The sequence below is a fragment of the Nycticebus coucang genome, chromosome 3, assembly GCF_027406575.1.
Source record: "Nycticebus coucang isolate mNycCou1 chromosome 3, mNycCou1.pri, whole genome shotgun sequence".
Lineage (NCBI taxonomy): Eukaryota > Metazoa > Chordata > Mammalia > Primates > Lorisidae > Nycticebus > Nycticebus coucang.
The window spans coordinates 96849789-96859097 of NC_069782.1; the positions used below are offsets into that span (position 1 = coordinate 96849789).

At 39.6% G+C, this 9309-nt stretch overlaps 1 protein-coding gene across 1 annotated transcript in view; it reads right to left on the reverse strand.

Moving 5' to 3' along the window:
- The window catches only part of PALD1 (phosphatase domain containing paladin 1), a 361757-nt gene that overhangs the window by 78636 nt on the left and 273812 nt on the right, over positions 1-9309 (reverse strand). The gene's annotated exons all lie outside the window — the stretch shown is intronic.

The following is a 9309-nucleotide window of genomic DNA, read 5'->3' on the forward strand; positions in this document are numbered from 1 at the left end:
AGGACTCCCCCGGGCAATTGAAGCAGCTTCAAAAATACACTACTGGGACCTGATCAAACTAAAAAGCTTCTGCACAGCCAAGAACACAGTAAGTAAAGCAAGCAAACAGCCCTCAGAACGGGAGAAGATATCTGCAGGTTATGTCTCCGACAAAGGTTTAACAACCAAAATCCACAGAGAACTCAAATGTATAAGCGAGAAAAGAACAAGTGATCCCATCGCAGGCTGGGCAAGGGATTTGAAGAGAAACTTCTCTGAAGAAGACAGGCGCACGGCCTACAGACATATGAAAAAATGCTCACCATCTTTAATCATCAGAGAAATGCAAATCAAAACTACCTTGAGATACCATCTAACTCCAGTAAGACTAGCCTGTATCACAAAATCCCAAGACCAGAGATGTTGGCGTGGATGTGGAGAAAAGGGAACACTTCTACACTGCTGGTGGGAATACAAATTAATACATTCCTTTTGGAAAGATATATGGAGAACACTTAGAGATCTAAAAATAGATCTGCCATTCAATCCTGTAATCTCTCTACTAGGCATATACCCAGAAGACCAAAAATCACATCACAACAAAGATATTTGTACCAGAATGTTTATTGCAGCCCTATTCATAATTGCTAAGTCATGGAAAAAGCCCAAGTGCCCATTGAGCCACGAATGGATTAATAAATTGTGGTATATGTATACCATGGAATATTATGCAGCCTTAAAGAAAGATGGAGACTTTACCTCTTTCATGTTTACATGGATGGAGCTGGAACATATTCTTCTTAGTAAAGTATCCCAAGAATGGAAGAAAAAATATCCAATGTATTGAGCCCTACTATGAAACTAATTTATGGCTTTCACATGAAAGATATAACCCAGTTACCACCTAAGAATAGGGGGAAGGGGGAAAGGGAGGGGAGGGAGGGGGAAGGTGGGCAGAGGGAGGGGGATTGGTGGGATTACACCTGTGGTGCATCTTACAAGGGTGTATGTCAAACTTAGTAAATGTGGAATATAAATGTCTTAGAACAATAACTAGGAAAATGCCAGGAAGGCTATGTTAACCAGTGTGATGAAAATATGTCAAACAGTCTATGAAACTAGTGTATGGTGCCCCATGATCACATTAATGTACACAGCTATGATTTAATAAAAAAAAAAAGAAAGAAAGAAGAAATTCAATACAATAACAGGAATGAAAAGATCTCATTCTAGTTCTAGAAACACTACAAAGATATGGCCTTTTGAAAATGTAGATGTGGAAAAATTATTAGAGAAACATGATTCACGTCAACACTGAAATGACAGCAATTAGAATTATCTGACAAAGATTTTATAGTATGAAATAAAAATGCTTCATTGAGAAATTAAAAACACACTTGAAATAACTGGAAAAAAATAAAAAGCCTCAGCAAATAAATAGAAGATATAAAGGACAAAATGGAAATTTTAGAACTGCAAAATACAATAACTGAAGTAAGATAGGTCATGGATGGGTTCAGAGACCAAATGGAGGAGGCAGAGGAAAGAATCAGTGACCTGGGCAATAGAAATTACTCAGTTTTCTGAAAACTGAAAAACAGTCACTAGATCAAGGGTGGCCACCTGTGGCTCAAAGGAGTAGGGCGCCAGCCCCATATGCCAAAGGTGGCGGGTTCAAACCCAGACCAGGCCAGAAACTGCAAAAAAAATGGTAACTAGATCAAAACCAAAACAAAACAAAAAACAGAACCTCAGACCTGTGAGAATATAACAAGGGGTCTAACATTTCTGTCATCAAAGTACTAAAAGAATAAGAGGAGGAAAACAAGATTGCAAAAGTCTTTGAAGCAATAGTGCTCTGTGTGTGTGTGTGTAAATCTACCAAGAAAACATAACAATCCTAAATGTATATGAACCAAACAAAAAGACATAAAATATGTGAAGAAAAAACTGATAAAATGGAAAAGAAAAATAAACTAATCCATCATTATAATCGGAAACTTCAATATCTCTTTCTCAACAATTGATAGAACAAGACAGAAAATCAGCAAAGATACATAAGAATTCAGTGACACCATCTAGGATCTAACTGGATCTAACTGGCTTCTATAGAACATTTCATACAAAAAAAAAAAAAAAAAAGAACATTTCATACAACAACAGCAGAATATACATTCTTTTTGCCCATAGAATGTGTAACAATATAGACCATATCCCGAACCACAAAAAAAACTTTAAACAATTTAAAGGATTATTTAAAGGATATTTAAAGAATTAAAATAATAAAGTATGTTTTCTGGCCATAATAGAATCAAACTACAAATCAATAAAGAGAAGAGCGAAACCTCCAAATATTTGGAAAATAAATAACACACTCTGAACAATCTGTGGGTCAAAGAGGCAGTTTCAAGAGAAATTTCAAAAATACATTGAATAAAATAAAAATTAAGACATAGCATATGTAGATTTGTGAGACACTGTTAAAGTGGTGCTGGGAGGGAAATTCATAGCACTAAATGCATACACTAAGGCTGGGGGTGGTGGCTCATGTCTGTAATCCAAGCACTTGGGAGGCAGAGGCACCTGGATTGCCTAAGTTCACAAGTTCGAGATCAGCCTGAGCCAGAGCAAGACCTCATCTCTAAAAAATAGCAGGCATTGTGGTGGGTGCCTGTAGTCTCAGCTACTCTGGAGGCTGAGGCAAGAGAATCGCTTGAGCCCAAGAGTTTGAGGTTGCTGTGAGCTGTGATGCCACAACACTCTACTGAGGGCAACAAAGTGAGAGTCTGTCTCAAAAAATACATACATACATACATACCTTAGAAAAGATGAGAAGTCCCAATCAGTAATCTAAGCACCCACTTCAGGAACCTATAAAATGAAGAGCAAAATAGACCCAAAGAAAGCAGAAAAAGGAAACAAGGAAGAGAAACTCACGAAACTGAAAACAAGAATAAAAGAAAAAATTAATAGAACAAATGGCTGGTTCTTTGAAAGCATCAATAAAATTGGTAAGCCTCCATCTAATAAGACTGACCAAAAAAAGAAAGAAATCACAAATTAACAATATCAGGAATGAAATAGGGGATGTCACTACAGATCCTATAGACATCAAAAGGATAATAAAGGAATATTACAAAACAACCCTAAATTTTACAATAGGAGTAATGGACCAACTACTACAATTCACCACCATGAAGTAGATCATTTGAATAGTCTTATGACTATTAAGGAAATTGATTTGTAATTTTAAAACACCCCTACCCCCCAAAAAAGCTTCCAGGCCCAAGCAGTTTTACTGGAGAAGTCTAACAAACATTTAAAGAATTAACACCAACTTTATACAATGTCTCCCAGAAAATGGAAAAGGAGATAATACTTCTTTTCATAAAGTTAGTATTACCCTGACACCAAAACCAGTTAAGAACAGTACAGTAAGGAAACTACAGATAAATATCTCCCATAAATATAGATGTAATAATCTTTAACAAAATGTTTGCAAGTAGACTTTAACAATATGTAAAAAGAATTATACTCTATGACCAAGTGGGATTTATTCCAGGGATGCAAGTCTGGTTTAATATTTGAAAGTCAATCAGTGTAATCCACCATACCAACAAGCTAAAGAAAACAAAATCACATGATCATATCAATTGGTGCAGAAAAAGTACTTGTCAAAATTCAACATCCATTCACAACAAAAGCTCTCAGAAAAATAGGAATAGAGAGGAGCTTCTTTAAGTTGATAAGGAATATACACAGCAGGAGGGAGAGGCAGGAAGCCCGAGAGAGGATTGCTGTGCTCCCACCTAATGGGTGCAATGTATATGGCACACCTCCTTGGTATGGGACACAACTCTAACAGGGACTTTACCCAACAAGTACAAACATTGTAAACTAATCTTTTGTACCCTCATATTAATTTGAAATTTTTAAAAAATTCAATGAAATCCATAGACAATTTCTAGAACTAAGAAGAGTTAAAGAGTTATTAAGTTTGCAGAGTACAAAATGAATGTGTAAAAATCTATTACATTTTTATATACCACCAATAGAGAGTTGGAAAGGAATTTTTTTAACTAAAACAAAAATGTATAGAATGCTCAGAAATAAATGTAAAAAAATGTGTAAAACCATTATTGACAAAAATACAGGGTGTTCATAAAGTTTGTGTGCAATTTCCTATGTTACTAAATTTTAGATTGCTACAAACTTTATGTCCACCCTGTATAAATCTGTGCTGAAATATTATACATTAAAAAAGACCTAAATAAATCAAGCACTATACAATATTCATGAAAAAAAAAGAACATAAAGACCTGAATATTTAATGGTTAAAGACTAAATTTTTTAATGGTTAAAGACTAAATTCTTATTCTCTAAGATCAGGAACAAGGCAAGGATGTTCACTGTCACTGCTCTTATTCAACATAGTATTAGAAGTTCTAGGCAGTGCAATAGACAAGAAAAAATATTATAAAAGGCGTATATGTGGGAAAGAAAGAAGTAAAACTATCCCTATTTATTATGATATTATTATTTATGTCTAAAATCCCAAGAAATCTAAAACTTATTTCCTAGACCATTAAATGAGTTCAGCAAGTTTTCAGGATTTAAGCTAATATTCAAAAATTAATTGTGTCTATCTACTAGCCATGAAGGTATATATATCCATGAACATGAAAGTCAAAAATATAATACCATTTACAATTGCTCAATAAAAACCTGAAATACTTAGGTAAGAATCAAACAAAACAGGTATAGGGCTTGTATACAGAGGAGTACATGGTGCTGATGAAAGAAATCTAAATACATGGAAAGACATACCATGTTCATGGATTAGAAGCTGCAACATGGCAAGATGTCAATTCTCCCCAAAAAGATACAGAGGTTTAACATGATTGACATTAAAATTTAAGCAAAATTTTTTGTAGGTATTGATGAGATTATTCTAAAATTTCCATGGAAAGGCAAAAGAACCAGAATACCCAAGGCAATCTTAAAAAAATAAAGCTGGAAGTCCTACAATACTAGATATTAAGATATATTAATTAAGAAATTAAGTAATTAAGAAAGTATAGTATTGGTGCACTGGTAGACAAACAAAAAGTCCACAGAAAGACCCACACATAAATGGATACTTGAATTTTGATAAAGATGGTACCACAGAGAAGCAGGATAAGCATAGTATTTCATGTAATGGCACTGGATCAAATAGTTATTAGTCTGAAGATAATGTGAATCTTGATACCTATCTTATATCATACATAAAAATCAATTTCATATTGACCACAGATCTAAACATGAAAGGTAAAGTAGTAAATCTTCCAGAAAACAATAAAGGAGAATATCTTCATAACCTTAGCTAGGCAAAGATCTCTTAAATAATACACAAACCCCAATAACTTTTAAGGACTAGATAGATAAATTGGGCAATACACACATAAAATTAGGAATTCTCATCATCAAAATATTGCATTTAGGGCTCGGCACCTGTAGCTCAAGCGGCTAGGGCGCCAGCCACATACACTGGAGCTGGTGGGTTCAAATCCAGCCTGGGCCTGCCAAATAACAATGACAACGACAACCAAAAAATAGCGGGGCATTGTGGCAGGCACTTGTAGTCTCAGCTACTTGGGAGGCTGAGGCAAGAGAATCACTTAAGCCCAAGAGTTGGAGGTTGCTGTGAGCTGTGACACCACAGCACTCTACTGAGGGCAACAGCTTGAGACTTTGTCTCAAAAAAAAAAATATATATATATATTGCATTTAGAAACAGAAGCATAAGCCACAGAGAGGATACTATGTTTGCAACACATATAACTAAGGATATCTCTGATTATGACTTTCTTCCACTATAGATTAAATGAGATTGATAACATGTCTAAAGGGGTTAGCACAATGCCTAACCCCTTATGGCACATAGAAGTGTTCCATAAAGTTTTCTATTTCTCCTTTTATAACTGAGGTATGTAAGCAAAGGACTATACCTCAAACCATGCCCAGGCTGAGAAATCTCTCTCCTATTTTTGACCCTCCACAAAGAAAGAAGTCAGAAGGATTTCCTCAGTGATTCTCTTTCAAACCAGTGTTAAGGACATTTCCTAACAATCCCCTTCCTCCCCGCAGCTGCAATCCACACGCTGACCCTTGTGATCAGCTCTAAATAATATAATGAAAGCATTACAAGGTACCAGTGGGGGGAGGGTGACAGTGGGGGAATCCCCCAAGTTTGCTGGAAGCAGCAGAAAGGGGCCTGTCATGAGGGACGAGAGCCCTCTCTTCTTCCATACACAGTATCATCTATCTTAATAGTCAGCAGGATGCCCCAAAGCATGAAAAAGGGGGTTTCCAAAACGATTTCAAAGACGTCACCTCATTCCTGCAGAAAGAGGCCCAGAAAAAGCCAGAGCTTAGACATGGAATGTTCCACTCAGTGTAGACAGGAGAGACATTTGGAATAGGCCAGAATCAGAAGCCACCCTGCCTTGGATCACCACAATGGTCCACATCCTACCTCTCAGTTGGAAAGGGCATAACTTCAAAAGGGCTTGGGTTTGTCTGTAGCTACCCACCTTCCTTTCCTTGCTTCCCAGAGGGAAGACACAGTCTAGAAGTTTCAGGGCACCAACATGAAGCCAGTGGTCCTGAGGGCAAAGACCTTGAGTATGCCCACCACAATTGTGAGGCCAGCAGCAAGAGCCATCTGCAGTTCTTCTGTAGTTTACAGAGCCTGTTTACACCCTCACAGCTTCTGATCTCTTTACATCCCTGTGGGCCAAGGACTGTCCTTACTCCTACTTTGCAAGTACCCGAAAAAGTTCTCAGACAAAGGGTTCATCCCATTACATAACCCTACCTCCATCAAGTTGCCAATAATAATAATTATTATCATTCTTTTTGAGCATCTCTTATGTGCCAGACATAGGACTAGGGGCTTGTTTGTCCTTCAGAATAACCCCAGATGCAGGCAAGTGCGCCCCATCTTACAGATCCAGAGGAAACACCAATGGGAAGAGACCATACTTGGTGTCAGGCACTGTTCTTGTTAACGAAAGGGGGGTTTGTGCTGCTCACAGCCCAGAAAGCCAATTACTGAGACAACGAGGATTGTCAAGGAAGACAAGATTTATTGCAGGAGACACATCTGCAGGGAGGGAGAGTCACAGACTGCCTCAAATTCCCCTCCCCGATGAACAAGGTCAAGGGATTTTTTCTGGAGATGAATATGAATAACGCATGAGGGGAGTGAACATCGTTATGTGTTTGAGGTGGAGTGCAGGGCCCATAAGCACAGTAAGAAATGATGCTAGTATATCCATCCCATGTCAAAAAATTGTGGATAAGTCTCCCAGGGTGGAGATTTTAGGATTTACAATGAGCTAGGGGTTAATATTGGTCGTTCTTATAGGCTTAAGCACAAGCTCCGTGGGTCTTGGGTGCAATAGGCAATGGTGTATCACTTGTCTTTTCTGGACAAACAAGTATAGTAAGGCTTTGTAGTTACCTCATGGCTGCAGGAGGTTTCACCACTCCTGAAAAGAAACTCAAAAGTAAATACATCAGTGCAACAGAAAGTTGCAAAGGTCTGGTCAGCAAATCTTTCCTGGCCTGGGTACTTGAAACAAAAGAGAACAATAAAAATTATTTAAAAAAAAAAATAGCTGGGCGTTGTGGCGGGCGCCTGTAGTCCCAAGTACTCGGGAGGCTGAGGCAAGAGAATCGCTTAAGCCCAGGAGTTGGAGGTTGCTGTGAGCTGTGTGATGCCATGGCACTCTACAGAGGGCCATAAAGTGAGACTCTGTCTCCACAAAAAACAAAAAACAAAAACAAAAAAAAAAAAAAAAAACTGTTTTTCTTTCTTATGGAGCTGGTTACAATTGATTCTGATCTAAGCACTTGAATAGGCATTAACTCACTCAATTTTCCCACTAAGGCTCCCACTACGGCTCTAAGAGGTCAGGGAAATTGGGGCCACACAGCTAGGATGTAGCAGAGAGGGGATTTGAACCAGGGATTCTCGCCACTATTTTGCATCTGTGGCAATATGGGTGACTTGGCCTACGTGGCACATCTGTGTAGTGTCAGTGTCTTACTAGAATGCCTGTTCAACTAAAAACCCAGAACCTTCCCACCCAGCCATCCTGCTGAGAGTGGGCTAGAGGGAGCCTCTGGGTCTTGTGGGCTAAGACATAACCCCTGAAAATTAATCCCCAGAAACAGGATGCACGGAGGCAAACCCTTCCATGGCAGCATTAGGCCGGGTGGGGCTGACAGAGCTGAGACCCCGGCGAACCAACGTCCTTTGCCAAACCTTCTCTCTCTGCCTCTGCTGCTGGTTAAAACCAGCCCTCGACACTCCTTCCTTTTGGTCCCCACTGAAAGTGCTGGACGGGAGACAGAGGGGAAGCCTGGTGGAAGAGAAGGTCCTTGGCAGGTGGGGGAAGAAGAGCTGGCTGGGGGTGAGGGCCAGGGGTGCTTGGGAGTGGTTCTGGAGTTGTGGGTCAGGTAACCTAGCAACCACCAGGCTCAGTGCCCTCACAAAGCAGCAGTTTTGCCCACAGAACCCAGGAGCCTCCCCTAAGATGTGCGCTTGCCCCTTCTTGCTAGATCAGTAGTGCTTCTCACTCACATGCTATAGTGAGAGCTTGTCTTGGTGAGTTCAGGGACCTGTGGGGGAGGAGGTGGATGGCCTAGGTGGAAAGGGAGGTTCTTGGGCTGGATTGCTTGGAACTCTCACGCCCTTCAGCCTGGCTATCTGGAGGCCCAGGGACAGAGAGCAAGGGCAGGACAGATTGCAGGGGGTCGGTTCCACCCGTCCCACCTGGCCTGCTAGAGTCCCTGCGAACTTCACTACAGCAGCTTTGGGCTGTGACCCACTGGTGGCTTATTAAACAAATTGAATGGGTCATGTCTAACATTTATAGAATGAAACAGAAAATAGGATAAAATACCAGGGTGCATCATATGTAAGAAGAGTGAGTACAGCTTTAGGATATTTTTGTAAGTTTCACATATACACACAAACATACACGTGTGTGTGTGTGAATTTGGTCATGATGTAAAAATGAATTTCTTACAGCCGTCACAGTCAAAAGTGTTTGAAAGTCTCTGCTGTAAAGAGTACCTTTTCTTGTAGGCAGGTGGATCTGGGGCTTCCAGATGCCCTGTTCTAAATTTGCAGCCTCTAAGCACTCTAGAATCCAACCCCATGCATCAAGGATGTCCAAAGCTTCCATTGGAAGCTCTGCTGATTGCTTTTAGAGAAAAAAATCAAGAGTCTGTGAGTCAGAATGCTGGGGCTCTGGTTCTCTGCCATGCAACCTGAGC